Source organism: Pinus tabuliformis, chromosome 3_2 (genome assembly GCF_031772625.1).
Source record: "Pinus tabuliformis cultivar Carrire ecotype Pingquan chromosome 3_2, CPIR1, whole genome shotgun sequence".
Lineage (NCBI taxonomy): Eukaryota > Viridiplantae > Streptophyta > Pinopsida > Pinales > Pinaceae > Pinus > Pinus tabuliformis.
The window spans coordinates 1038032980-1038041689 of record NC_142302.1 but is presented as its reverse complement, the minus strand read 5'-3'; the positions used below and the strand labels follow the sequence as shown (position 1 = coordinate 1038041689).

The window sequence follows — 8710 nt, the reverse complement described above, 5'->3', positions numbered from 1 at the left end:
ATTTATGATTATTTAATATACATTAAATAAATAATATAAAATGTGTTATGTAAAATATTATGGTATTTTTTAATTATTCTATTTAAAATATTATCGTTTTTTTTTAATATTTGTATTTATATTAGATGTAATGTAATGATTTTAATAATAAAAGATGGAATTGATCTTATGTTAATTAAAAAAAATTGTAAATATTAATTTTACTAATTAAAATAAGCATAGTACTATGACATTTTTATGGTTAATTTTAAACAAAACCTAACAGAGATTTAAAAAAAAACGTGAGTTTAATTTGTTTAATCGGTATAATTAAAGTGCCCAAGTTGTTTAATCTATAGAATTTAAATGTCTGGGGGTGTTGAATCTATGTATTCAAAAATGTATTTTGAACAACAAAAAATCACATTTTAGGTTGAAATTGCATTGTTGAGTTCCTGTGAAAAAACTTTTTACTCTATAAGTTAGACTACACCATTAATATATATTAATGTCTGTGAAAGATTCATATTTTTAGTTTGCATTATTATTATTATTAAATATGAAATATATAGCAATTTTTTATATCAAAATAAATATATATTAATAAAAATGGTAATGAAGTTGTGAACATATTTATCATTGTAATTTTTTTCCCCAAGTTATATCATTTATATAATGTAATATTTATGTTATTTGATTGGAAATTAATTGAACACGATAAAAAATTATTAAGAGTTATAAACAAAATTGAGATTAATATGGAAATGCAATAAGACATTGATCACACTAAAAATTCTATATGTGAGAAGATAGTATACCAAAAATATCATTGGGAGATTACATAACAATTTAATTCACCACATAGTAGAGCCAACACCCATTACTTGGTTCTTTATGTAGGGAATCGATACATTACATAAAAGAGTTGTGGTTTGTTAGGTGGTAAACCCAACACCCAATGTCTAGCTCTGTTGCAAAAGATAAATACATCAACTACTCCCCAAATTCCAATCCCAAATCCGATCCCCAATGCCATTAATGACATCTTTTCATCTAGATGCTTAAGCCATCCCATTTTCATATGGGCACTGCTACTATTATTGTTCCTCCAGGGATTGGCCCACAAAGGCTATTAGATGAAACATCCAAAACAACCAAGTTATATAGTTTAGAGAGCTCTTCAGGAATCTATCCACTCAAATTATTCTTGCTCAAGTCTAACTGCTCCAAAGTAGATATGTTACTAAGAGATGCAGGTATTATCCCTTCCAACTGGTTGCCAAATAAATTTAGCAATCACATGTCTCTCAAAGTTCCTATGCTTGCAGGTATTTGCCCTACAAGATTATTGTTGGACAAATCAAGTATTGTGTTTGTAGATGAGAGGTATGGCAAAGTATACTCATATCCTTTCATGTGAACTGTGATTTCTTCTTCAAGGGGAAAATAATTTGAAGAATTTACAAATCCTTGAAGTCTTTCAAAATGTAATGGCATTCTTCCACTAAATTTATTATTGGATAAATCCAATACATACAGATAGGTGAAATTTGTTACCCATTCAGGAATGCCACCATAAAAATTATTATAGCCAAAGTTTAAAATTGACAACAATGAAAGAGATTTCAAATAGAAAAGAAGTTGCCCTGTCAAATTGTTTTTCCTTAAATCGAAACACTCAATTCTAGTACAATTAGCCAAAAACATTGACAAAGTCCCATAAATTTTATTAGTGTGAGGAGAAAAAAAAAATTAGAGATACAACTGCCATTATGTTCAGGTATTGATCCTTCTAAATTGTTCTCCCACTCAAAGCATTACCGAAAAGATATAAATGCCGCAAAAGAGAGAGGTTCCCAATAAACAGAGAACCTCAACTCAATCAGGGAGTAAAACTGCAACCACTCGATTCGTGTTTGGTGTGCACAAAATTCCGTTCCACAGGCAGACGTATTATATCGGTTTGAAGATTTACATGAAACTTTAGATTCATAGGGGTCTATTTTTATTTGTGGCTTGCAATCTGCGCAAACTTGCTTAGAGGGATTACCATTAACCAGTAACCAAAAAAAATTCACAATTTTTTTTTGAAATTTTAAAATCAAATTTATAGATTTTTTTGGATTTTTAATTTAATTTATAAAATTTTAACTTAAATTTCATAATTCACATAATATTTTATAGCAAAACATAAATTTTATAGTTTTCATAATATAATATAACATATCTCATTTATAGTCTAATACAACATAGCTTATTTATAATCTGAATAATTCAATTTCAAAAAAAATTACCATTATAATAAATAACATTAAATAATTTTAAAAATCAATCATTATATTATCTTTATATCCATTACGGATTTTGTATATCTATTATTATTATTATTAAGAGAATTAAATTCACTTAGCGTAAGAGTATTGAATTTACTGCATACTCATTGAATGTCCAAATTTGTAATGGACATAAACTGAGCAAACCTGTAATGAACATATATACGGAGGGATTTTTTAACAAAGATATATGTTAAATTCCCATGAACGTTAAATTAATTTACTTTTTAATCGAACTTGTTTCATGGGTATAAAATTGAATGGTGAACATTTTTTAATAAAGATGATAAAGGATGAAATTTAATTTAATTAAAGATTTTGAAAATATTTTAGAATTTGATAATGGGCCATGCTAAGCTTCTCTCTATCCTTCCAATTTTACGTAATGTCTCCAAAAAGAAATAATAAAAATGATGATAAAGATGTTTTTCATAAAGATATGTTTCAGGAATATAAAACTGAAAGGTCACCATTCTTGAATAGACTGGTCACAAAGAAGTTCTCACTTATTGAAATAGAATATTGTAAATTTTCTTAAATCAAATTCAAAGGTTTAATAAACAAATCACGCAAAGTTTTTGTTAAAGTTCTCTATGTGATAAAAATAAATAATTAAATAAATTTAACGTTTTTAAACTATTGCCTTTATATGTTTTCATCGAAAATTTGATGATAAAAATGAAAATGCAATCCCATCATTAAAATGATTAATTTGAATAAAAATGGGACCTCCCCAATTAAATGATGAATTTGAACAGAGGTAGATCCCCAATTAAATGATGATAGCAAAATAGAAATGTTAACCAATCAAAGAGGCGTTATCCTACCTCCACATATACATATACATATATATTCACACACGCAACAATTACTCTATGATCTGTACAACACTTAGCTTCTCTTTAATCGGTTTTGTAAATACAATCAGTCTTTATAATAAAGTTGATGAATTTATTTATATTCTTGCGACAGACGCCAGGGATGAAGATATTAAATGAGTATATCATAGGATATCTCTTTCCAGGTAGGCATGTTGCAAACGTAATATTCAAGACATATGGTTACATAACCATGGTCAAGCAATCACATTCCTTTCCGATTTCAAACTGGGTCATTACAATGAAGATTCCACCGCGTTTAAGCTTCTTAGATATATTTATATTATTGCAAGATTTCATATTTTAGTAGTGGGAAGACAGTTTACCATTTTTATCAATAACTTGGAATGTTCAAAAACCCAGTTTTTGCATATGGCATATTAAAACATTGTGAAAAGGATATAAGCATGAAAAAGTTAGGTCTGGCCTGTTTGTAAAATGAGATGCCAAGAACCATGAGAGAATGTAATATTTATGTTATTTGATTGGAAATTAATTGGATTCCATAAAAAATGATTAAGAGTTATAAATAACATTGAGATTAATATGGAAATGCAATAAGACATTGATCACACTAAAATTTTTATATTTGAGAAGATAGTATACCAAAAAAATCATTGGGAGATTACATGACAATTTAATTCACCACATAGTAGAGCCAACATCCATTACTTGGTTCTTTATGTAGGGAATCTGTACATTCCATAGAAGAGTTGTGGTTTGTTAGGTGGTAGACCCAACACCCAGTGTCTAGCTCTGTTGCAAAAGATAAATACACCAACTACTCCCCAAATTCCAATCCCAAATCCGATCCCCAATGCCATTAATGACATCTTTTCATCTAGATGCTCGAGCCATCCCACTTTAATATGGGCACTGCTACTATTGTTCTCAACTTCTTCCACTGGGTTTTCCCTTTCACTACATGAATCTAAAGGACACCCATATAAGCACTTATTCCTTTCAAATGATGTTGCACTGAATGTGTAAAATTGTGTTCCTTTGGGGATTGGCCCACAAAGGCTATTAGATGAAACATCCATAACAACGAGACTATATAGTTTAGAGAGCTCTTCAGGAATCTGTCCACTCAAATTATTCTTACTTAAGTCTAACTGCTCCAAAGTAGATATGTTACTAAGAGATGTAGGTATTAGCCCTTCCAACTTGTTGCCAGATAAATTTAGCAATCACATGTCTCTCAAAGTTCCTATGATTGTAGGTATTTGTCCTACAAGATTATTGTTGGACAAATCAATTATTGTGTTTGTTGGTGAGAGATATGGCAGAGTATACTCACATCCTTTCATGTGAACTGTGATTTCTTCTGGAAAGGGAATATAGTTTGAAGAATTTACAAATCCTTGAAGTCTTTCAAAATGTAATGGCATTGTTATGAAACCAGCTCAAGAAAAGATAGAAAAGAAAGATCAACGCCTTAGAATTCAGCCTCTTCGAGGGGGCAACCTCCTTTACATTACATAAATGAACAATTCTTGGATGATTCAAATGACAAAACCTCCTTTCTATATATAGGAGTCTAAGGAGTCACAATATAATCCAGCCGACCTAACAATAATAATATAAAGCCACAAAAATAACAATAGAGGGATTCTATGGGGCACAGAAATAACAATATGGGGGTAATAGGGGCACAACAATATAAATAAGGGGTATAACTACAATAGTAATGGGGTAATCACTAGTATTATAGGGACCCAACATGCCCCTCTCCTTCAAAAAAGTGTTGTCCTCAACGCTTGAGTAGTTCTGGATACTTCTGCATAAAATTCTCATCCTCCCATGTGGAATCTTCAGCGGATAAGTTCTTCCACTTGATAAGATACTCTGAAATTGATCGATTTCGTAGCTGTCGAGTTCTTGTTTCTGTGACTGCTTCCGGTTCCAATATAATTTTTCCTTCCTCGTCAAGTTCTGGCAATATTGTTTGAACTGGGAGCTTGTCGCCTATAACCTTCTTTAAACATGAAACATGGAAAACTGGGTGCAATCGAGAAGCTGCAGGAAGCTCCAATTTGTATGCCATAGTACCAATCTTTTGCAACACCTTGTACGGACCATAATACTTTGGTGATAATTTATTATCCTTCTTAGCTTGCTTTAGGGACATTTGCTTATATGGTTGTAGCCGTAGGAATACCCAATCACCTACATCAAAACTTCTTTCACTGCGATGTTGATCTGCCTGTTGTTTCATTCTATTTTGTGCCAACACGAGGTTATCCTTTAAGAGTTGGAGGACTTGTTGTTGATGTTCGATGTGATGTTCCACTGCCTGAACCTTAGAATTTTCTCTTAAATATGATGTGATGGATGGTGGTTGATACCCATAAAGTGCCATAAATGGGGTCATTTTTGTTGCTGTATGGAAGGAAGTGTTATACCACCATTCAGCCAGAGGCAACCATTTGACCCATTGTGTCTGTTTATCAGATACAAAGCAACGAAGATATCCTTCCAAACATTTGTTTACTATCTCAGTTTGCCCATCAGATTGAGGATGATAAGATGAGCTATGAGCTAACTGAGTACCAAGACAAGAAAATAATTCTGTCCAAAAATTTCCAGTGAAAATGGGATCTCTGTCACTTACAATAATCTTTGGGTTTCCATGTAGCTTTTGAACTGTTTCCATAAATGCAGTAGAAACTGTACTGGCTTTAAATGGATGTGATAATGCACAAAAGTGTGCATACTTGGTAAGTCTGTCAACTACCACCATGATGACACTCTTTCCCTCAGACTTGGGTAAACCTGTGATAAAATCCATTGAAACCTCCTCCCAACGTTGGCTTGGAATGGATAAAGGTTGTAATAGACCCGGTGTCTTAATTGTTTCAACTTTATTTTGTTGGCAAACCAAACATTCCGCCACAAACTTTTGAATATCTGATTTAAGGCCATCCCAAAAAAATTCCTTCTTAACCCTGTGGTAAGTTTTTAAAAATCCTGAGTGCCCTCCTAAGGGAGAAGTGTGCAATTCCATAAGAATCTTTTGTTTTAGCTGGGAATTCTTACAGAGGTATAAGCGATCTTTGTACCATAACGAATCATTTTGCCAGCTAAATGTATCAGAAGTACTGGAATCTTGTTGTAGCTTTCGAATAAGTGCCCACACTTCTTCGTCATTCTTCCATTCCTCCCTTGCTTCGTTTATCCAATCTGGTTGGATAATAGAAATGGCACACAACAATGCTTCCACATCCTCATCCTTTCTTGAGAGTGCATCTGCCACCACATTTTGCTTCCCTTTTTTGTAGATGATTTCAAAGTCATAACCCAACATCTTTGTGACCCACTTTTGTTGCTCTTCAGAGGATAATCTTTGTTCTAAAAAGTATTTAAGGCTATCATGATCCGTTTTTACCTTGAAGTGTCTTCCCATTAGGTAGGGTCGCCATTTCTTAAGTGCATGGAGTATTGCCAACATTTCCTTCTCATAAATAGCTTTGCTTAAAAACTTTCCCTTGATTGGACGACTTTCAAAAGCAATGGGTCTTTCATCTTGCATTAGAACAGCACCAATTCCATTTCCTGAAGCATCACATTCCACAATAAAGGTTTTTGTGAAGTCCGGTGTAGCTAAGACCGGTGCTTGGCACATTGCCTCTTTAAGATGTTCAAAGGCCTTTGTTGCTTCCGGAGTCCATGAAAATGAATCTTTCTTCAATAATGTTGTTAGAGGTGCTGCTATTCTCCCATAATTCTTAACAAACTTGCGATAATACCCTGTCAACCCAAGAAATCCTCGCAGATGCTTTATGGATGTGGGGATTTTCCATTCCTTAATGGCTTTAATTTTGCTAGGGTCTACCTTAACTCCTTCATGAGATACAATATGACCCAAATATTCCACCTCCTGGACTCCAAAGAAACATTTGGATCTTTTTGCATATAATTGTTTCTCCTCCAATAGTTGTAGCACCCTGTCAACATGTTCAACATGATCCTTCCAAGACTTGCTGTAGATTAGTATATCATCAAAAAATACTAACACAAATTTTCTAAGGAATGGTTTGAAAATTGAATTCATCAAACCTTGAAATGTTGAAGGTGCATTGGTAAGGCCAAAAGGCATGACCAAAAATTCATAATGACCCTCATGAGTTCTAAATGTTGTTTTCGGAATGTCTTCAATCTTCATTCTGATTTGATGATATCCCGAACGAAGATCCAACTTGGTGAAGTAAATTGATCCATGCAATTCATCCAGTAATTCATCAATGACAGGAATGGGGAACTTATCTTTAATAGTGAGCTTGTTGAGCTCCCTATAATCTGGACACATGCGCCATGATCCATCCTTCTTGTGCACCAATACTACTGGAGCTGAGAAAGAACTTTGACTCGGTTGAATTATACCAGCCTCTAGCATTTCTGCAACCATACGTTCAATTTCACTTTTTTGGACATAGGGATATCTGTACGGCCTGATGTTTGGAGGAACACTTCCTGGAATCAGATGAATAGCATGATCATGATCACGCATAGGTGGGAGACCTTTGGGAGTCTCAAATACCTTGGAATGATTGTCCAGGACTTTTTGGAGATCTGGAGAAATAGATGATTCCAATGTGGAAACATCTAGCGAACATAATTGTGCAATTACACCTCTTTGCTCCTTTTTTAGAAGCTTTGTCATGCCATTAGAGCTGATTATCTTTCCTGGTTTCCCTGCAATACCCCTTAATTCAACTTCCTTTCCTTCCACAGAAAATTTCATGAAAAGTTCTTGAAAATTAAAAGCTATTGTACCCAAGGATTGTAGCCATTGGACTCCTAGTACAACATCAGCACCTCCCATTGGAATGGAAAGCATTGGGCTAGTCAATACATATTCTCCCATGGATAGCTTGATATTATGGCACTTTCCAGAGCAATTTATTGTTCCTCCATTTGCAATCATCACTTGACACTCTGGTGCTGGATATAGGAAGCAATTCAATTCTTTTGCTACCCTACAATGAATAAAATTGTGGGTGCTTCCTGAATCAATCAACACTATTACCTTTTTCTTCTTGATTTGTCCTTCTATCTTGATGGTTTGAGGAGTGGTAATTCCCGCCAATGCATTACAAGATATGGTCGGATTTATTTGTTCTTCATCTAGGCTTTGTTCCTGGATATATCCTCTTCTTTTGACCTTTCTTGCTCCTTTTCTTCTTCCTCTTCACAATCTATGTAGAATAATTTCTTCTCAGCACACTTATGACCTTTTGTGTATTTGCTATCACAATTGTAACAAAGCCCTTTTGCTCTTTTTTCTTCCAATTGTTGTGGTGTCAACCTTGTAGGTTGTGGAAGACTATGGGCAACAACACTTCCGTCTTTATAGTTGTGAGTGGTATGCTTCCTAGTTGCCATAATTTTGCTTTCCATTTTTCTTGCTAACCTGAATGCCTTCTCTAATGAATCAGGTTCCCAAAGGCGCACATCATGTTGGATATTATCCTTTAAAGACCCTATGAACACATCAATCCTATGCTCCTCTGGAATATC

At 33.7% G+C, this 8710-nt stretch overlaps 1 pseudogene; it reads right to left on the bottom strand.

Moving 5' to 3' along the window:
- Positions 1 to 2623: 2623 nt before the first annotated feature.
- LOC149184141 (U6 spliceosomal RNA) lies at positions 2624 to 2715 on the bottom strand (annotated as a pseudogene).
- Positions 2716 to 8710: the final 5995 nt, after the last annotated feature.